The 22,880-nt window shown below is 41.3% G+C and overlaps 1 long non-coding RNA gene across 1 annotated transcript; it reads right to left on the bottom strand.

Annotated features, from left to right (window-relative positions):
* Positions 1 to 11,969: 11,969 nt before the first annotated feature.
* On the bottom strand, positions 11,970 to 22,741 carry LOC128907360 (uncharacterized). The gene is made up of 3 exons (XR_008465567.1): positions 22,476 to 22,741; positions 19,824 to 20,074; positions 11,970 to 12,582 (listed from the first exon to the last, which is right to left on the bottom strand). It is a non-coding gene; the product is annotated as an uncharacterized LOC128907360 (long non-coding RNA).
* Positions 22,742 to 22,880: the final 139 nt, after the last annotated feature.

Here is a 22,880-nt window from a genome sequence, read left to right as displayed (position 1 = left end):
GATCTCACACTACTATAAATCCAAAATAAGTCTAACAACTTCAAAGAAGTTTATTTCTGCTTTACATAGTTATAACTGAGATATAAATCTGGCCCATAGGCACATTCATTTTATAGCGAGTTAAAACATGTACCCTTACTATTGGCAAATCCTTAAGGTTAACAGACAGACATGTGCTGTTAGAATAGCAGCTATGGTGCTGCTTTTCTTTTTCTTTTTTTTTTTTTTTTTGCATCCAGAGCTATTTTTGGTTCCTTCCCCTTTGACACACATTCCTGTTAACAATTAAAAGCGTCTCTTCATAGTACAAAATTAAAGCTGATAGCTGAGCACTTTATGTATCAAATTCATTTTCTGTTTAGATGACGATTATCATATGTGGAAACGTGAGGTCTGATTGTCCTTTTACTTACAGTGGTGTAAACCAGCAATGATGGGGTGAAAGACTGATAGGAAAATGGTTCTGGGGATCTATTCATGTTTGATGCTTGGCTTTCAAATGAGGAAAACAGGGACTGCTTCTGCCTTTGTGGGCTCTGAATGATCCCTGTCCCTGTTTGTTGACAGTCTGCTTGGAAGGAAAAGGAATGCACAAGCTCATTCACAGCTTTCCTCTCTCAAAGGAGCCAGAGCTGGCACTGTGGCACGTTGCACTGACGGGGTTTGCCCTGACCCAGGTGGAGACGTAAGACTTGCTAAAAAGGGCTGCTACCATTGTCCCTGCAGACTGTCACACTGGAAATACAGGTCCCACCTCCCCTTTCACACAGCTGTTGCCATTGCAGTTGAGATGGATTTGGTATCTGTGCTCTGTCTGTGGGCAGAACTCTACCCCAAAGGTGAAAGGAGAAGTAGATGGCCTTGTCCATCACAAATTCCTACAGTGGGTCTTTAATCTGTCTTAATCCCCAGGTGCTCTTACTGACGTACACACGACTGAGTGCCCCTGTGTCTAATTGATTTCCTCCAGGAACTCAGGGAAGGTGTTCCAACCTTTTTCAGGGTCAGTCTCAGGGACTCCAGGCTCTCCTCTTTTCATATGACCTAGGCTAGCCAGTAATAATTCCTGGGATGACTTTAGGCTTACTCCCCAGATTTGAATTTCCAGGTGCTGGCAACAGAATGTTCTTAGTGGAAAGTCCCTGGGATGTTGACTCATTTCCTCTTTTTTCCATTAGGGTCCAGATTTTCTGACTTTCAGCATGCACAACCAGGAATACTTATTTAATTTAGCGTTCCAGAGCCTAGGCAAAACGCCAAGAATTTATTTTATCAGTGGGCGGGGTGGGCAGATGGTGGCACGGCTTTGGGCATTTGCCAGTGGTTGGCAATTTCATTTGTTTATTTTTCTTTAACCGTGCACTCTGCCTACACATGGCATTATGGTAATGGGGGCAAATACCCATGAATATTGATGAAGGAAAACAGCTTCTAAGAAGATCTCCATTATGGTGAAAGGGTGTTAAACTCACAGCCTATAGTCATCTGCATGGACTCCATGCAGCCTATTAACCCAGTTCAACAATGTAAATTGGTTAAAGTATCAAACCCCTGCTCAGGAAAAAGTTTCCCTTCAAGGGTAGTATGAAGGCTTTAAATTTGAGTCAAGGGGATTTAAGCACATGCTTTTATCCTGAAGTAGGACTTTGCTAAATTTCATTCTTTCTGGCTAAGCCATGGCATTGCTGTCTATTCTTCAGAAAGAAAATGCAACCAGAATGTGCGTTTTCACAGAGATTGGCTCTTGCACCCAGAGTCACTGGGTTTCCAAGCAGACTGCAGTTGCATTTGGAAATGGCCAAAAACAGCGGGGAAAGGGTCCTGTTTCCAGGGCCAGGGTGGTTGCTGGAATAAATGCTGACAGCGTGGTCACCAGTGGATGAAGAAGACTTGCTGTCATCTCGTGATGTTTTGCCAAACACATACTTCAATGTAAGAGCAGAGGGACTGTATAGTAAAGAGTATAACAATAATGGATATACTCCTGTAATAAAGACTAGACTAGTTGTAGGCAGGGCACGATATGCAAAGGAAAGTCTCATTCAGTGTCAGTAAAGATCATACAGTTGGGCCTTGAAAGCAATATCTGGAAGACGGGAAACACCATCTGTATCACACTGTGTGTGTTAGTTCTGCTGTTGTGACAATGCCTGAAATTGCTCCAGAGCTATCAAGCTCACGGCACTCCAGGAGACCAGGGTGCGCACAGCAGCACTTCTGGGACCCAGCATTGCCCAGAAGGTGGTGTGGCAGTTGCCTGGGGTGCAAAGGGCTGCAACTGGTATTCATTAAAATGCCATTTTTTCAGGGCTGCAAAGAAGTACTCAGCCACTTCTGTGTACCTTTGTAGGATAACTCTTTCTTGTGTAAAGTTGATTACTAGAAATTCTTGCAAGGAATAAGCTTCAACCCAGCCGTGAAAGGGCAGCCTGTTATGTGAGCATTATTGTTGTATGGGACAGCCTGCGTTTGAACCTCAGAAACTTCACATGGCTTTTCTGAGTGTTGCAGGTGCTTTGATCATAATTTCTGTAATACTCCAGGCTGTAAACACTCAGTACAGTACGTAACCAACACTGTTTGGTGCAGCTAAACCTTGTGTTTGCCTCATGGTAGTCAATATTCATTCTATTTTAAGGGCCAAGCTTTCTGGTTGAGTTATACCTCTCATTACAAACTCTGTTGAAGTGATTCCTGTGATGCACCATGTCATACAGTCAGGTGATGGCTGTTTTGCATCACTGGGGATGTTGTAAAACCACAATGGCCAGACCAGCCCTAAGACAGCGAAGTGCTTGGTCTAGAGCTCATATGAAGCAAGTGGCCATAGGAAGGAAAAACAGTTTAGCTAACTGACTTAAAATAAAACATCTTGGGCCAATTCAACAACTCAAAATACTGTTTTTTTTTCCCAGAAAATAACATTTAAATATAATTTTCCTCTGGGACGCAACAACTTGATGGAAACCGAATTTTCTGTTGGAAAGGCATTACAGTAAGAGATCCTTGATCAGCTCTAATAATTTCAGCCCTGTAGCTTTATGGGGTATTATTATTGGCTCTGGCAAATAAACAAGTGTGTCCTTTGCTCCTTTTTTTTTTACCTCCAGTGCCCTCCTTTCCCTTTCTCCGCTTCCATTGCATTGGCCCTAAAACGCTGACTAGACAAACAGAGCAGCTAACCTCACCCATCTAGTCATTTTTCACCTAATTACTTTGTGCTCCCAACCCCTAAGCAATTTTCATGTAAACATGTTTCAGGAAATATGTTTCATTGGGGATAATTCCCTTGCCACCCTCAAGTTCAGGCAGGTGTTCTGTTTGTTTTTGTACAGGTTCTTATTCTCTATCATTAGTCTTTGTAAGTCATTATTTTTATTTTAACTACTTTGATCTATTCACTAACTTCAAACTAGCCTAAGTAAAAGTTGACTCTTGTATGTTTTCATTGATTGATTTTCATGTTATATTAATGTTCCTAAACACAGCTTAGCTTCATTCAGCTTTTCATCTGTGCTCAAATAAATGAGATTTCTGCCACAAACAGGACCCACAGACCTTTCTTTCCCACAAGAAGAAATACAGATCATCACAGGGCAACAGCTGTCAGGTAAAACCCCAGCCTGCATCTCACTGGTGGTGATCATGCGTGGTGATCCGCGGGAGAGCTCCTGTGGCTCTGCAGGATGCTCAGCTGTGGCAGGTCATGCTGCAGAGGTCCAGGTGTTTCAGAAGACCAAAGATGTCCAGCATGACAGCCCCACTTCAAATGCCAACCTTCATCTTGTGCAAGGGGGAGAAATGAGCTCAGGTGAAGCAAACTTATTCCCTGAAATCTTCTTTCTTACCTCCAACTTCTACCTTTCCCATCTCTCATGTCCAGCTGTGACTAAGCTTGGCTTACCTTTAAAACGGGTGATGTTGCTTGATGATTATATTGATGTATGTAATTATCATTCAGTATTCTCCAGCAGATGCAGTAGGTCATGCTGCTGTTTTCTCATAGGTAGCTCAAAAAATTACACAATCCTAGAGGAAAGGCAAGGGCTCTTGGTATACACGTCTTACAAAGAAGAGCAGGTAAATATGCTGCCTAAAAATGTGAGTTTTCAGAGATCAAATCACATGACAAAATAATAGACTTCAGGGCAGAACATTGTTGAGGTGGCCAGTGAACATCGAGTCTTCTCTCTCGACATGCTGAAAGCTGAGATGACATGTCAAACCACTTGGAATTTTGTGTTTGATTTACACAAAGTCCCTTTGAAAACAGAAAAAAAAATCTTTGTTTCTTTAAAACTGCTGAAGCGAAGGTATCGAGATAAAATATTGCCAAGTTTTATTGTATTTAGTGAAGAACATAAAGAAAGGATGCAAATTCACTGAGGGAAATAATAGTATCTATCTAAAGCCTTTCATCTCTACACCTGGCGTGGTCAGGTATACGTGAACCTGTATCAATGCCATTATGCTCTTTCTTCCTGAAGTGGTTTTTTTTCTGTTTGTAAAAGAGAAACAAAGGATAATGCTTAGGATAAGAATTCTCCATCATAACTGATACTACTAACATCTTTGTTGGGCCTCAGTGGGAAACCCATTGAGTCCTTTGTAGAAATCCTGTTGGCTTCAGCCAGGAGAGCAGCAGAGACACTGCAAGTTTCCAAGACCCAGCTGTCAAATATAGCGTGTAGAAAGCTATGATTTAGAATTTCCTCTCTATGGTTTCCCGGTAGAGAGTCTAAATGCAGAGTGTGGCTTAGGGAACCCACATTCTCCCCACGGAGGCAAAACAAACACACCCAACAGTCAGAAGAGAATCTGGTCTCATAATATTTCCAGCTTGCTTTCAAACCAGCTGGGATTTCCATGCTGTGAAACTTGGATCCATATGGGAACGACTGTGTACTATTCTGACCCTAATTTTACTTTGAAGCTTTAGAGGTTTGTCCACCTCAGGGAACAATGCAAAATGGAGTCAGGATGGACCTGGAGGGATAAACATGTTTGTGCAACACGTTTGGCCTCATGGTTAGGCATTCTTGCAGCTGAACTCAGTCAGCAAGTCATTCATGGCTTTCATGGGAATTTTTGCCTCTTAGTGCAAAGATAAATAAATGCAAATATTTCTTCCTTCCCAGAAACAGAAGTTATGTGGGCATGATTTGACTTGACAGTAATAACAGTGCTGACCTGGCTGTACCACCAGGGTCTAACGGGCTATGGCTTTAATTCATTGAGCTTCCATGTCGCTTGGCTTTCCCTTTCCAGCTGCTGTGAAGAGAGAACTACTCCTCTCCGAATTCCTTATGCCAGCCTAGTCGGTGTGCCCTTCGTATGAACATAGCAGACCCCAAGGTAGATCAGTACATATTTTGTTATCACTGTCTTCATGTTAGTTCAAAGATGGACGCATCTACCTTGTCTTCTATTCCTGTATCTTGTTGCTTTATACAGTATGTTGGGGTATGTTCTGACTTTCTTGCTATAGGGTGCATGTGGGTCCTTTCCAGGTAAGCATAATAACTGCCTTTTCAAGGCATAATAGAACGTATTGCCAATGCTGTTTGTTAATACGGGAGTAATGGCAATAACATTACTATAGCTATGGTGATTGCAGATATGAGAAGGTACTTCCTTGAGTGCTTGGAAGCTTTCCTGTGTCTTCTACCTACATCACACAAACGAATCTTTTCTTGCAGTGCTTACTCCTGTTTGTTAATAACCTTAGAGAAAATGTCCACATAAATTCATTCATAGCTAGGATTTTAGTTTACTCCCTTCCCTAGGCTTCTGAAACTAATTAGGACTTAACTAATTATTAAATAAAGGATCCCTTTACCTTCCCCTCAACTTGCAGATCTGGAAGCAGAGTGGAAACAGACCTGGCTCAGTGTAGTCTGTAATATTACTTACTTACATTATCTCTTTTTTTTTTCCCCACTGAAATCTAGTTCCCTAGGGCTTACAAATCTGGGACAAATTGGCTGATGATGTTTTTCAATTATTTGTTGATGAAAGAGGGTGCAAACTGATCCATGTAACCGAATAAGTTTTAAAATAAGTCTTCTATGACATGCAAAGCCCTGATTTGTCTTCACAAAATTAGCTTGTTCTTGTAAATAGGCAGTGCTTAACAGAACACAGAGAAATTTTTTTTAAAGTGTGTTTTATTAGTATTATAGTGTAGTGTTGTAAGGTCACAGCAGCAGACAGTTGCTTGAATTTACTCCAGATGTTGCTTAAAAAAAGCCAAACTGATTTTTGACAGATGTTTGACAATAAAATATAGACCAAGACAACTAAGAACTGTTGAAAATGCAACTTTATGTTATAAATTTCTCGTCAAGGTGTAAAACCTCATTGAAGTTTTTTGGTGCAGTAGAGTAAAATTTGTGCCCCTGTTGCGGGTAGTTTCTGTAAATGAGCTCAACTGTAAGACCAGCCACTAGAAAATGCCACATGGGAGACAGACGACGGCAATTTGGAAATGCTCTAATCAAACACTGCACTTTGTTACAGAAGGAAATAAATCACATGTCATGCAGAGACATAAGAAACTGATCTTCTAGCTCACACTGCTAACTAGTCTCTTTGATTAAAATGAACTGTTGCATACATCACTGTTGAAATATTATTTTGATAAAAACAGAACAAAAGTAGAAGGTTTAGATTGAAGTTTAAAACAAGATAGTTGTATAGGATGCTAGAAATCTAGAACACTATTCCATCTTTTATCGATTTTTTTGATTGTATGAAACCTATAGAGCACCTTGTGCTGGGTGCTGCTGGGATTGACACTATCACTAGTTTCCAAGTTTCCAGTCTTCATTTGAGGCTCTGACAGATGCCTTGCACGCAATCAATCTGTTTCCCGCCCCCCATGCCTCCCCCGCTCTAGCTGTCCACTGCACCTTTCTGCTGGGGCTTATCTTCTCTGCTGCCAAGTTGCCATGCAGCCTGAGGGCTTGTGCCTGGGCTGTTCCAGTGCACACGAATAAATAAGGCTTGAGCTAGGGCTGAGATGCATTTCAATGCCCTAATTTAAACCATTTTACCTATATTCATCAGTGAACGGTGGCCACTCTCGTGAAATAAAGATGATTTCTCTTCTTTGGTCTCTTGCAGTGCTGGCTCTGGATGAGGCAAGACGGAGCCTGAAGCTTTTTTGTTTGCCAACTGAATGGGTACAGAAGTCAGATGCAGTGCAAGCTTCACCAAGCTCCCTAGCAAACAAAGTTAGATCATGATTCAGAAATGTGCTTAGGTATGTTCTCTGCTTTTGAGCACCTGAGTAGTGCTCAAATGCTCAAAATGTACCTGTGTGCTTAAGCCAGGCTTGATATTAACAGTGCTACTGAATCAGCAGCATGGCTGTTGCTGCAGCCAGAAGATGTGAGCTCTGGGTCTTTATCTGCTATTGATTTTTGAATGACTGTGTGCAAATCAGTCAATGTTTATCACTTTCTCTACTCTCTGAGACTCAGCTCCTCAGAAAGTCTATTCAAGGACAAATCAAAATACAGTACCATGACGTAATTCAGTGAAAGGAAAATATTCCTTCTGCTTAGCTTGACCTGATAAGGTCAACATTATATTTTTTCCTTTCGTTTTGAAACCAAACTTCCATTAATGTCAGTGAGACCTCAAAGCACCTTTTGCAAAAATGCTTTTGAAATATCTTTTAGTAACAAAAATTAAGTTGCTGTTCTGCTAAAACCATTGAGTTCAGCAGATGCTCCTCATGTTTGTAATGTCATGATAAAACAGATGAACAAGAGTCCTCTTTCTTCTCTGCTAAAATACATGTGACATTGTGATATATATGAGTCTTCTTTCTCTTCCACTGATATATATATGATACAGATGTCCATCTCAACTTGTTGCATGAGAATTTGGCTCCTCAGTTTCCACTAGCATGAGGAATTCCATGTATTTATTTGGCAGCACAGATTTTGATCTCTGACAACACTGCTGAAGCATTTTGAGAGAAAAAAAATGGATAAAAGCCATTATCTTTCTATTTAAATTGGACCACATTCTGTCTTACATCAAATGACAGACTTAATTATATTTCACAGGATTGCTGAGCCAGTATGACAAAATGACCTTTGAGAAAGAATTGAATATAGACAAACGGACAAAGATTATAACAAATATATAATTTATATTACCTACTTAAACAAAAAGCAAATTCTTCTTTTGATTCTCCTCCTTTCTTTCTCTGTAGAATGATTTTTTTCCACACATTTCTAGAAATATGGGATGTAATCCAAATGGCTATCTTGCTGACTCCTTATATACATGAGTGGGGTCTTTCTGGGGACTACCTTTTACATTATCTCATTCCTTGGGATTTGGGGGACAAAGGGCGTCTATTGAAAGACATGGCAGTTGAAGTTGCCAAAAAGTAGGCAACTGCCCAGGTACTCTGTTACGTATTATTACTTTCCTCTGCAGTATCTGTGGTTTTATTTACGCTCTTTGTTGTTCTACTCTTGGACATGTTGGGCCTGCCAGCTCCTTTCCCTAGAGTTTCTCCGTTCCTCTATCACTCTGTCCCGCCAGCCAGAATACCCTCCTACAGTGAGCGTCACCTCTTCGAGCCTTCAGCTCTTTCTCTGAAACACATGAACGTTGCAAGGCCAGTACCAGCTCCAGTGTACTGCTAACTAAAACTAACCAATCCCGTCTTCTTCTTTGGACACCTTCACCCACAGGAAAACGTGATTTCTCCACCACAATGCTAGGCAGGTGCTTGGAGTTGGTGGTTATCTCAGTCTGGTTAGAAGACAAGTTCCTTGAGGCACAGGTTAACCTCAGCCTATTGTCTGTGTCAGCCCAAGTACACCACTGGCACATAGCTCTGAGTAATAAACGTAACACCAGCCCACAAAAATCAGGAGATGTTACGATGTTAAAATCTTTCCAAGCTGCAGGTTTCAAAAGTAAAGTGCTTAAGGAATTGTGAGTCGTATTGAAGGAAGACGAATAAATCAAATTTAAAGGTTTATTAACATGTATGGAGAAACTATTTTAAAAGCTAAAATAAGTTCATCCAGCTCCTCAAAGCTGAGTACAGATGGAATACATATTCCTTGCCCTGATTGACTCATTGGAACACTTTGGCTGCCTCGAGTCCTTTTTTTTTTTCCCTTCCCACAAGTACGTAAATAGTCAGATATTTGGACAAATAAAAACAGATCAATCCTTTTGCAGACTTCTGGATAAGCTGAATGTATCAGGACTGCACAAGAGCTCTCTGGTTAGAGATTCTGTCTCTTATATAAACCTCCTAAAAAGATCTGGCAAGTCACTGCTGAAGCCACCAAGATGACTGAGGTAATTATTGCTGCCTCCTGTTTTAAGCAAACTTTGTAGCACAGTTCAAAACACAAAAACAATACATCACTTGCAAAATGAAACCAAAATCTCAATGGATTTGAAAGCTTTTAATATCAGCTATTAGCCAGTTATCAGAAGATTAAGGAGTTAAATGGGGCAGATAAATAGGTGGGAAATCCCTAAAGGTAATTAACCAATGATAACTAAAGAGGGACATTTCCCAAAAGATTCAGAGATTCCACTTAGTTCAAATGGTAGACTCTTAATAACTTTGTTGTTTATCTATGACTACCTTTTGAAGTGCAGAATGCTGAATCTAATTTTATTTGTATTGAAGTCAGTGAGAAATCATTCACTGATTTCCTGTACAAAACATTATTTTGTGTCAATAGAGACTACTAGGAAATATACTTACTTCAGCATTTGAAAAATGGAGTGGTACATGATGTCACAAATTGTGACAGCAAATGTAACGGTCAGTACTTACAACTTTGACTAAGTTTCAGTAGACTTTGGCAAAGAACAAGACCAACACGGGATATCTGAGATTAGCACCAAATGTGCTTCAAGTAAGATTAGAAATAGTAGTTACTTAGTATTTTAACAAGGGTCTCTATACCCAGGAGAGTCTTAACAGAAGCTGCCATAAACCACGCCAGTGATATCTCAAAACTGTCTGAATAAGCACAAGAACACAGCATGTTTTAAGAGACTGGGAAAATTGAATGTAGTGGTATTCAGGGGAAGATTCATCTGAGGCCTATTCTTGTTTCTATTGGATTGAACAGTTAAATATGTCAACAAGAAGTCATTCAAAGGTTTCAAATAACCTAAAGACCTCATTCCTTCATTTATAAGGAAATCTTAGGAAGCATGATTTTGAAAGGTAAAACAAGTAAAGAACTCATGATGGCAAAAAAGAAATAAAGTCTTATCGTTCTGCTGCTATAAAAAAGCGGATTAATGAATGCAAAATCCCACTGACTTCATGAATGCATTTCTTACATTTGTTTTTACAGAGATCTGTGAAAAATAGCCCCAGCCTGTAGCCATTAGGGGCTTTGGTTTACTTGGCAGAGGAAGACAGTATTACTTAAACATGGAACTTTTTGTTTGTTTGGTTTGTTGGTTTGGTTTGGGTTTTTTTTTTTGGTTGTTGTTGTTCATCTGCACTTTTTGTTCCTGCAACTACAATGTCTGGAAGAGCTACCTTGTTGTAAATGGCATTCATGAAAAAAACATATGGAATCAGAAAGAGGTGAGAATGCACTACCTGTTTCTGTTTCTGAGATATTTTGTGTAGAAAAACAAATACTAAAAGTGAAATGCCCACTTGAGCCTTACCAATTTTGTAAACATTCTCAAATGCAGTGCTAAGAATTGTTTATGTAAGTTGTGCCAGATGCTTAATGGTTAAAGGCTTTACCTTTCTTCACATTGAAGCAGCAGGGAAGGAGACACATAGAGGAGGAACTTGCAATTAGGAGCAACATAATTGATCATCCAAAGACCATCTGGAAGATTTGCCTACCGATGGACAAACTGCCGATGAAGGTTTCAGGATGTTTAACACTTAACACCCAACACTACACTATGCTCAAAGAATTTATGGATTTAGGGGCAAACTATCTGTCACTAGTACTTTCTGCTTGGCCTTCTGCATTACTTGAAACCGTGAATGGACATTTTCAGAATTGTTTCTTCACTTGAAGTTAGCTGAATGCATTGATCAGCTATGTTTTGCATTAGAGAGATTTTCCTTAAGAAACTAACAAAGTATCTCTTATTTACATTGACTATTTTTTACTGCTGCTTATGGAGCTGAATCCTCTTAAATCACATATTGATGATATTACTGAGGTTTGCGCTTCCTGACTTACAATGGTATAGTCAACTAAGAAAAGCTCGTCTTTGGAATTTTAATAAAAGCAGCTATTCGATGACTTGTCAGGAAGTGGGAATATTTTTTCACATATATTATTTTTTCCCTTAAATGAGTCATCTCATCTTAGCTCTCAGCATTAAGGTTTGATTCCACAAAGTACTTAAACACAAGTGTAACTTTAAACATATGACTAGTGGTACTGTTTCAAAAACAGCCCCATCGGTCATGCCCTAAATTTACAGACGCTGAAAGACCTTGTTGAATCAGCAGCTTCGGCAAAATTGGCAAACATGCATTGCTCTGGATCACATTTAGTTGCCCTTTTTTTTTTAAAGCATAGGTCTTCAAAACAAGAAAACCAGTGGGAAAAATCCATGATTCAACTGACAGTAAACAGAGGACGTAGTGATAATAGCCAAATATACAGTACTGTGAAACTATGTCTATTAGTAGAAAATTACACACAAAGATAGAAAAAGACTCAAGCCGCACCAGGCAAGTAGTCCATTTCTAAACCTATTTTGTTCAAACATATACCAGCAGCCTTAACTACAGATTGAGTTACCAAACATATAGTAGTGCAATAAAACCCCAGCAACTGATCACAATAAAGCTAGAATTTTGTCAAAAGATAGTAAAATATTGCTATATAAAAGAATTTTCCAGTACAGTAACACTGAATAAAAAGGGAGTCGTGAAGCCTTTGGGATATACTTTTTATTTTTCCATTGAATTTGGCTCCTTTCAGAACACAAACAAAGGGTGCACAGTGCTGCCTGGCTCTCCCCTACTTTTTCAGGAAAAAAGGTTTCTGTTGATTGCTTTCATGTGCAGTATGTGTGTTCACCTTTTTCATCACGAAGAGGTTTGTGTTTTGACACAAACACTGCAGAAGAAATTGCCAGGGATCCAAAGGAGGCAGGCTTCATACAAACCTGCTGTAGGCAGTAAATAAAGAATCTCATTCATGTTCGTGTCAATTGGGCCTTTATAGGACAAATCCTGACCACACTAAGGGTCAGTGAGTGGAGAAGCTGCTCCTGGCCTCCAGAGCCAGAATTCACCCCAGAAATCTGCTGAGGGTCCTGCATGGAAGTATGCCCTTCCCACTTCTGGTATTGAAAACTTGTAGCATCTTTTTCTGTCATGGTTAAAATTACATCCGATTTGGTCCCATGGGACCTGAAGGTGTTCAGCTTTGAGATATCTGCCCATTCTTGCATCTGCAGCCATGGAGGGCAAAATAAAAACCACAAGAGCTTAGAGGAATGCCAGTTTCTCTTTCTTCTTGAACAAATTTGAGCAAAATCTCCTTAGTCCACCATTGAAACCACCAGCAAATTACCCAGATCAAGCTGTAAATTAAAGAGAAGTATTTCAAGATCGCTGGAAGGACTTAAGTGATCAAATCTTGCTAATGATTGACAGGAACCTTGCATATAAATCAGTGGAGGAGGAATTCTTCCCACCCCCTTCCCAACTGAACACATTTGCCCTCTGGTGATCTCTTCCTGCGACTACAGAAAGGGAGGAGAGCCACCAAGCAACGCTGTCCGTATGTGAGATCGGTCGTTCTCTTGGGTTTGTTTTGAATACTGACGCTCAGATGCTCACACAGGACTTGGTATTAAAATGAACATCTCCCAGTGGCCGGGGCAATTCCCCTCTGCTTTCTTGAAAAAGTAAGTTACTTTGGGAAAACACAAGACGAGGTCCTTACAAATAATTGTCTGTATGTAGCAGGCCTGTGGTGCTTTGGAAAAGCTGCATAGGGAAAACACGTTTGCTATGACCCTGATCCGAAGGCCACTGCTGCTGATGTACTCAGCACACCGCACCTTTCTGTGCCTTGCTCTGCTAGAGCTTTTGGTCTCTACGTCCTCCCATGACCATGAAAATCACTTTAAAATTGAAGAACAGATGCCAAAAATATATAGTGCCATAAACTAAATCAAAACCACAATAAAAAAAAGTAGGCCCCAAACTAATAAGTTGCAAATACAGCTCTGTCTGTGTGGGAGGGATGGATAATTGAGGGCCGAATGAGGATTTTGAACTTGCGCCGGATACTTGTGGTGCTGTTTCTCTTTCAAGGAGCATGTGAGAGGTGCCAGCCTTCCAACGAAACACTAAATATTTAAAAACAACAACCCCACTCATCTGGTGGCTGGGTTTGAAAGAACAAACATCAGTCCATTGTCTGGCTTCTGCCGTCATCTTGTACACACAGAAAGCCAAAGACTCCAAATAATTTTGTGGCCTCAGGCATCAACAATAAACAATGTATATTTGATGTGTTGGCCTAATTTCTGTCCACTGAATCTGCCGTTTTAAAGCTGTTTCCATGCCTTTTTTTTTGTTATGTTCAAGTCTTTATATGCCCTGTGATCTTTTTTTGTACTTTTCTCAAGTCTTCCAGTTTCATTTTTAGGATGCTGTTACTGAGGAAAAGGTGACCAAAGTGGTCTTTTACACTAAAAGACCATTGTAGACATGGTTCTTGCAGAAACTTGCAATTCCAGTCTGGTGAACTCCCTGCCTGTCACTACAATTTCTAATTAAATTATCAAATTTTGGGGAGAAAGTCCTGAAAGCAGGGGAAAGGAAACATAATTATCCTTGCAGTAGAGACCAAGAATACTTACTGAATGTGGTTTCCAAAGTTTTTTGCCAGACTTCTGCTATGAAAATTATTGTCCAGAAGGGAGGCTGTAAACCTATATTTGAAGATCAGTATGTTTCAAGAAGAACTATTGTACTAATTGCTTTAGCCTTTCTCATATGATTTATAAGTTCTTCTAACACTTGTGGTACCAACATTTGTTTGTGACTTTTATTGCCCTCAGAACAGTCACTGATTCAAATGACAGACCTACTCTTTGGTCTCTGCAAAGCTGTATTTTCAGAGGATTAAATGACCCCTTTTTCCTCTCCATTCCTCCGAGCTCCTCTCCTCTGGGGCTCCACTTTGCATCCCAGGCTCAACACAACCAATGAGTCAACTCTTTGCAGAAGCAAGAGTAATATACAGTCTAAGGAAGTGCTATACATAATGTAGTAATTTATTAGGAATAAATTTATTAGGAATAAAGGAAAAAGCTTGTGATGAATGTACAGGAAATATTTAAATGCTGCTCCTCGATGAAGGAATGACAGGTATAAACTTCTCATCAATGATGATAAAAAAGCTGTAATGTACAAAGCAAACTATTGAGTGTGATTTACCATTTAATTTTCAAGCAGTGTTTTATAATAGTAGTACTTTGCTAATGCCAACAGCACTTGCCACAAGGGCAAGTGCCACAGAGTCGAGGTATTTGCTTTCTCCTGAGATTACACAGGCAACACGTGAGGAGAGCTGGCCACATAAGGGTATAAGCCATGAAATCTAAAAAGCTTTGAAAAAACTAGCTAAGCCAGTCCACTAAGAAACACTGCTAGGGCTAGACTGTGGAGGTGAAACTTACAGCTAGAAACAGCCCTGGGAAGCAAACTGAAGTCCTGTGGGGCAGAGTGGGGAGCTGAACTGAGATGACCCACAGTCTGGGTGAGGCTGTGGCTTACCCAGCTGATGGATGGAGCCCCAGCATTTTCACCCAACTGGTTTGATCAGACCTACTCTGAATATGCCTTTTAATTCAGGATCCACACGTGCCACACGGAAGCGAGCAAAGTTAGCACGTGAACGCAGAAAAGGCCTTGGTCAAGAGGTAGTCATTGTTCTGTAGAGCTTGGCCAAGCCTGGACCAAAGGCCTCGGCAGACACGTGCCAAGATGGCTGCAGCAGTAGTTAAACAGTTGTGTTTTAAGATATTATTGCTCTTCCTCCTCCTCCTGCTCTGCTCCTTCCAGCAGACCCTCTGCCACTGATCCTCCCTCTGCAGGGAAGTACGTGGAATGATTTTTGGAAGCTCCTCAGGTGCTCCAATGGACAGTCAGAGGTGAGGTTGTTAGCAGCTGCAGGAGGGTTGTTTGGACTTTGAACTCAAAGATACCCTTAAATCCCCTTAATCTGCAAACATTTAAGCACATTCTTCCCGCTGAATTTAACAGAATTACTCTCATGCCTAAATTTAAAGCACTTCAGGATCAGAGTCTTTCTTAGTCTTGCATGAGCTGGCTGTGACAGAGTAAGGCTTTGAACTTCTTTCTTTTGAAATTGAGTTGGGCTGTCTTAACCACAAGACCACAGGTATTTTGTGAGACTGCTCATTAATGTGTACAGCATGTTTTAAGATTTGAAGATAGGAGAATGCTATAGAAGATACCACAACAGTAGCTTGCTTTCCAGCTTTCTAGAGAAACTGTTGCTAAAGCTAATGAGATCTTTGATTCCTGATCAGGTTGGTTTTCTTGGCTGCAATAACTAATTGTGATACTGCTGCCAATTCTACTTAAAACGTTTAAATACAAGACAAGTAGTGAAAAAAAAAATCAAACCTGCTCAGATTTTAGGTGTTATTTTTAAAGATAAGCAAATATTCAAATAATTTTTTTATTTCCTATTACTCTTTTCCCCTTACAAAAAAATAACTTCTATTTGCAAGTAAAGCTCTAGTAGGTAGCGTAAATGCACCTTTCTTACATTGCAGAGTCTGCGGATAAGTTTAGGCTCTTAAGAAAATCACTGAATTAAAATAATTGCATATCTAACATCCTTTAAAAAGAAGCAGCAAGGGGAAGACTGCAAAAGAGAGGAGGAAATTCTGTCTTCTTTTTAAGGCCGTATAGCTTTTCAAAAAGCCTGTTTCTAGCTCACTGTTCCACTGCTGCATGTGCACAGAGGCCCAGATTCAGCCAGCCTGGCGTTAAATCCCTTTGTCTCCTGGTGGCTGAAGACTTAAGTAAGAGGGAGAGGAGGAGTTAGAGTGATTTAGGCAGAACAGAGGCCTCTTGAATCAGGGTCTTTAAATACAATATAAAAAGGGCTATCAGCATGCTCCGTGCAGAAATAGCTCTGGTTTTCCATCAGTAAATTTGTATCTCTTAGGCCTGATTTTGAGCAAGTTTCCAGACAAATGTGGGACAGGGTATGCTGGCACCATTTCTGATATACAACAGAGAGTCTTCCCTGCTTTGTCCCACATGTCTCCCTTCAGCAGAAGGAGGAGGTTTCCACCATCTGCATGTGGTTTCAGGGATGGTGGGGACATCTTGTCTGTTCCAGTGACCCTTCTCCCCTGCACCACCTGCTATCGCAGCCTTACTCCCCAGGCTTCCTCAGCCCGGAGCAGTGCGGTGCTTGAAGGGAGCTGAATGGTACCTCTGCCTCCTCCTCTGCTCTTGTGCCAGGGGCTCAGCTGTGCCGTGTCTGCTTCACCTGCCGGGGGTACAGCACCGCACCACATCTCACTAGCTCCACCCCTCCAGGCATCAGGCAGGATTGGGTCCGAGTCTGCCTCGGTGTGCCTTTGATAAATGACTGCTGGACAAACATCCGCAGCAGATGGGCCAGATGCTGCTCCTGCTAATTTTGCAAAGTGCTTTTCCCACTCTACCAACATAACCTTCTCTTTGCTAGTGTTAAAGTCCCAGCAGTTGTTTTCCATTTGGGAACATAATTCTCCTGTATCCTATCAAACTGACTGATGGGGTGTGCGCAAGACAAATCTTTCTTCTTGTGTGCCGTTTGGACAGGGAAATGAGGACCAGGTAAAATCATCTCCCTATTTCAGTTTACAAAAATGCTGCCATTTGACTTTAAGTTTCTCTTTAATCATTGATATTGGTGGTTTTGTAATTTTTACACAAAGCACTTTTGTGCTCTGTTTACCTGAGAGTCAGATAGTTTCATATCCAGGTAAAGGGTCCAAGGTAAGCTAAAATAAATTTATAATCAAACTTCTATTAACTATACAATATATTGATAATATTTTTTATTTTGCAAATCATGTTTGTGATCCACTTCTAAAACATGCTACCTCAGCACAAGCTGCAGTGGTGGAAATGATTTCTGTGTAGTGATTTGAGACCCTCTTAATAAAATCGCCTAGTGGATTAAAAATGTAAATATATGGCAATTCAGGTCCTATTTCTGCACTTTTGAAGGAAAAAAAAAAGAACTCAATGAAGTTTAGATTTTGCTTTGAGTAAAAACTTCAGAAGACCTTTCTTCTTACCGCTTAGCTCAGTTTAGCACAGTGTCAACAGTGTACATATATACACACATATATTTATATGTAGACATATATATGCACTTTTAGCAGCAGGCAGGGGCAACTTTCACCTAACTAGGAATTTTGTGTAGGTTGTCTTAAAGCTGAATGGAAGAAAATGGCGACAATCCAAGTATAGGATCCAATACAGCTCTACCGTTAGGGAATAAATTGTGCAGGAACCCTATCATGGAAAAAATATAAACAAACAAAACTCTACAAGAAGTCTGATAGAGCTATTGATGTATGTAGGTCTTCCTAACTTAACTTTGGTTACTGATAAACCAGCCATAAGAATAGCCCTCATTATTCAATATGTGTTGTACTATTGCCAACTGTAGATACACATAAAATTAAATGAATTTAGTAAAATCATTAGAACTACTTTGCATCTGTCTCCTTATCTAACTATTTATTTCTCACTCTTTTGTACGTAGAAATGTTTAAGGGCTTAAAAATCTTTTCATTAACTGGAGTCAGTAATTTATTTTTAGTTCTATAGATATTTATTTAGAAAGAAAAGAATATACTGGATAAAAAAAATAGGGTATTTCTCACCAATGTGAGATTATTAACCATTGAGTGGCAAGGAGATGGAAATAGAGATTAAATTATTTGACCCAGGTCACCAAGGGAATTGGAGTGAATACTAAGGCCAGATTTCATACCTTTCTGATGTTTCCTTTTCTTGGCAACCAGTATTTTGTTTAAGGCAAGACTGTTTATATAGGTGGTGTGATCTGAAATAACTATTTTTTTTTTCTGAAAATTTAATTGCTTTATCAAAATAATTCTGAATTCATGAGAGTATTACATGAAATGACAGTACGGCTTCTCTCTAGGGCACAGGGAAGGCATGGCCAGGACATTGTTTTTCCAAGGTAAGTACCCAAGCCAGGAAGACCCTCAGGCTACCCTCCTTCCCCCATCCAGCTGAAAAAGAACTCTCTCTGAATACATTGTATTCAAAAAATGGACCAGACAAATCTTTCTCTCAACAGGCTACGCCAAGATCTCCTAGCTGTCATGTATAGAAGACATCTATCACTAACAATTCCAGCATCAAGGCAAGAAGTAGGATGTTGATTCTTATGCAACAACAGTTTCCCATTAGGGTGTACTTTTTTAATTACATGCTTATAGAACCAAACCCAGTTCTAAACCTGACTCACTCTGACTCAGTTAATATATCTGTTGCAACTTCCAAATGAACTTTAAATTCTCACTGACCTTACTGGGAAGCCCTAAATTCTAGTCAGGTAGGGTATTGCTATTGTGCAAAAAGTCCTACTGACTTCTGTGGACCACGTGTGTGAGTAAGGTAATGCTTGGAAAATCATATGTAAATCCTCATTTTTTTGTGATGACAATAGTGGTGATGGACTCTGAAACACTATGAGCAGCAAAAGGTCAGGGAATGACTATTCCCTAATGATCATCTGTGGATTGTCATTGGAGGCAAACTGGATTTTCCACCTGTATACTGGCTTTTGTTCACAATACTTTAGATTTGTCCATTTTCACAGCTTTCAACTGTGAGTATTAAATAAATAAATCTATAAGCCTTTCATGAATCATGTGCTGAAATACAATGAAACCTGCTTAGACAATGCTTTGCCAAACAGGATAAACAACTCTTCCACTCAAAGATACAAATTGCAACATGCTGACCCCTCTAAAAAAAATCTGAATCAGTTAGAAAAATAACTTTTTGTGGCCCTGAACAGAAAACACACTTTTTAAACTTGGTATATGACCTTTGGCTAAACACTTGTTTATTCATCCCTCTAGAGATGAGTAACAGCAGTTACCTGTCTTTGAGAAAGGGGCTTAAGACTCAAACCTGCATCCCCGCAGGCAGGGAGCTCTGCAGCTGTGCAGAGCTGCTGCTGCCCGTGCAAATCTGTGCTACGCCAAGGGACCTGCTGCATAGCTCTGATAGCTGGTAGCAAATCTGGTAACGGGCAGACCGTGACACAGCGGTCAGGGGGACACGAGCAGCCATGTGACGTAAAGTCATAACCTGGGCCAAACTCACTAAACTCTAAACTGTTCAATGAATTTTGTTGTGTTCTCTCTGTACCAGAAGGTCTTTGTGCTAGACCAACCATTGTCTGTCCCCCTGAGGCCAGCTTAAAATTTGAACACAATCCTTGTTATACGCATCGGCTACTTTGTCAGAAATGTGATCATCTACATACCATGCATGACCCAGATCCAAGCTGGTGACCTGGGAGCACATAGATTTGGTATTGAAAACTGTGGCCTAAGAGACAGGGTCGAACAGACTGTGTTTATATAAAATGGAAAGTCCAGTGTTAAGCCAGACTAGAGCCAACATGGCTGCTGAAATGATGCTAAGCCTTTCCAATGATTCAAATACATTTTTTTTTTCAAAAGGATAAGCTTTTCCCAGCGGACTTTCTGTTATAAAGTATTACCTGCCCTCCTTCCGCTAACCAGCTGCCAGGATAGAAACCTGAAGGTGACAAACACTGTGTGGCTTCCTCTGACAACTTGACAGGGGTGCGGCTGTGGGTTTATGACTGTTTCATGAGTCTTTTCTGTGGGGTGATAGGAGAGTGCACGGTGCTGTGTCCATGGCTGTGAAATCATGATCCTGGTCCGCACTGAGCTATGCATTGCCAGACTGCCCATGTAAACTCACCTGATGTACCTTTGAAAACCTGGTCTGCAAGGGGAAATAAAAGGAGAGAAAACAAAGAAAGCAAGGAATCAGCAAAGAATTGATCGGCATCTCCTTCTCAAATCAAGTTACTTTTAGCGCTGAAAAATTATAACAAATGAAAAAATGTGCTCTTCTGGAGAGTTGGTAGTCTGGTCCTTGCGACAGCAATGAACTCCACGCAAGGCTGCAAGCAGGGAAAAGGAACTCACATTTTTCCTAATAGTGGCACAAAACTCAAACTTTTTTGATTTGGCATTATCGTAAATCTGACAGAGTTGTTTGGGGTTTTTTTCCATTTCTTTTGACAATGAGTATTTTTTGGACAATAATACCTTATTCTACAAACAGAACTTCTAATTGCATCATGCCAATTGGACTACCGGTTAATCTCATCTCAAATAAAGACGAGATTGAGATGATGCAATCATGAGAAAAATCAGCTCAAAAGAACAGTTGCAATCTGGGCTTGGAAAGAATAACACAGGTAGGCAACTCAGCTATGAATCCCTTTGAGAAGCTGGAGACATACTGCCTTCCCCTGTTAGCCCCATTTCATTTATCCAGAGCAGGCTGTAAAGCAGTTGGTGTTGGGGGACATAATGTAACAAAAGAACAGAGAGTCACTGCAATATCATCTTGCTTAAAAAAGAAAATAAATAGATTTGTCATTTGGCAAATTACAAAAAAATACTATCAATGAATAATGGATTTATCACATTGGCAATCTGCTAGCAAGTGACCAGATCTGCATGCCTTACTCACAAAATATGGTGCTCATCTTATTCAAACCAGACACGGGGACTGGGCCAAGATGTGTGACAGAGAAGGATGACAGCAGATGAATGCTTCAAACACCAACAGAGAGAGACATTTGCTTTCCTGCCTGCAACCTTGGGAAGCATCTGTGTAGTTAAGACCGAAGCACTGTTACATTAACCCTTGTGAAACCATTAGCAGGGCACATAGCAAGGCCCATCTGTTTACTCAGGCCTCTGCGAGGGGGGAGGCCTGCTGTTTTGTTGCCCTTTAAGTGTGAATGACACACGATTCAATGGGCAATCGAGAAACTTTTGGTTGTTGAACCAATATTAAAGCTGTGGTGAACTGCATTTTAATCTCTCCAATAGGCAGAGAGGTTAACTGACAGGCTTAATATTTCACAAACTAAAAAGCAAATAGATAAATTTGCTGTAACGAATTGACCTTATAATCAAGAACTAAAAATACACCTTCAACCAAAGGTTGTAACAAAAAGAATGAACAAATCACTAGTTTTTAGGTATACATGCAAAAGGACCACTTTTTTAAGTACCAATTCCCCAAACTAGAAGGTGTGGCGTTGCTTCTTGTCCCTGTGGCAGGGGTCTGCAACAGTGTGTGCAAGGTGGCAGCTGTTTGTGCTGCAGTGGGAATGCTGGGAGCTGCACAGCTGGGTACTGCACAGCTGGGCGCTGCACAGCCACAGCCACGCACAGAACTGACAGCCCCTGTCCCAAAGAGCCTGTGTTTCAAGTACATGACTAGGGATAACAGGTGGATAGAGACAGAAGCCAAAAAAAACAGAGGGATACTGGACAGTCTGAAATCCCGGCTGCTTACCCACTCTCTAATATTGCCAAGTTAAAATTTCACAGTCTTATTGTCAGACCAGAGTTCACTCTGCTCTTCCTCACTGAGGAAGAGGAGCAGTGAGACCTTCGTGCGTGTTACAAAAGGGCTTCAGAATGGAATTTGCTGCTGAACCAGATCCCCTAAGTGACGCGTGCGATAAAAATACTGGGTTCCTCCACATCTTCTTGCTGCTAATGGAAAAGTGGTTGTAGGCTGAGTTATGTCTTGGGTAGCAAGGAATGATGGAAGCAGGTATGCTGGGCATACAGTTTTGGAGGTCAGCACTTAAACCTCTGAGTAGAGGCTGACACTCGCTGGGGGTTTTACATGGACTTTAGGAGGTGGCCAGGACACAAGTGACACATTTCCTCTGAGGAAAGCCAGCCTGAGGTACAGCTGATGGCTTAATGTAGCTCCCACGTGAGAGCAGCAAAACAGAAGTAATCTATTATGGTGAAAAGGCTTCCACACCCAAGGATGCTTTTAAGTGCTGGATTCAGAAATAAAAACCCCAAATGCCAATACTGGGACCAGCGCGGTTGAAGGCAGTTGCTGCTAAAATCGCCCATGGGGCCGTGACTCACACGAAGCTGCCACCGAAGTGGGGTGAAGAGCCCGGCCGCCGCTCCACCCCGTGGAGCCAGTCGCCACTCCCGGGGCAGGACACCGAGGAGAGCTAAAACCGTGCCTTGCTTTAAAGAAAAGTGAGACTTGTGTCACCACACGGTCCCAAGAGCGGTGGCTTTCAGGCTTGGCACACCTTGAGGGGTCTTGGCGGCGCGGTCTCACCTACCGCCCTGCTTCGGAGCATCCCTTCTGCGTAGATTTATACCCAACAAAGCTGGACGTGGCTTATAGACAGTAATGGGTATTGAAGCGTGAGGCGAAGCGTCGGGTTATTTCCCGATTTTGGGACTTTCTTTCCTCACAGGCGGAGTCTGACGGGCAACAAACGTTTAAAAGCACTGACCCCAGGCGCTTTCCTCACCCCTTCACGGGAGAAGCCGTAGGGACGCCAGGAAGTTTCTCCTCAGCGCTTTTCCAAGCAGGGGCGCCGGATCCGGGCGCAGCCGTTAACGGCCGGTTCCGCCCCGCAGCAGCCGCTGCGGGGCGGAACCGGCCGTTAACGGCTGCGCCCGGCCCCTGGTCCGGCGGCCGACAGCACCTGGGGGCGGAGCGGCAGCGGGGCAGGCCCGGC

This window comes from Rissa tridactyla, chromosome 3 (assembly GCF_028500815.1).
Source record: "Rissa tridactyla isolate bRisTri1 chromosome 3, bRisTri1.patW.cur.20221130, whole genome shotgun sequence".
NCBI classification, from domain to species: domain Eukaryota; kingdom Metazoa; phylum Chordata; class Aves; order Charadriiformes; family Laridae; genus Rissa; species Rissa tridactyla.
The sequence above is the reverse complement of the archived record's forward strand: the minus strand, read 5'-3'. Positions and strand labels throughout refer to the sequence as shown.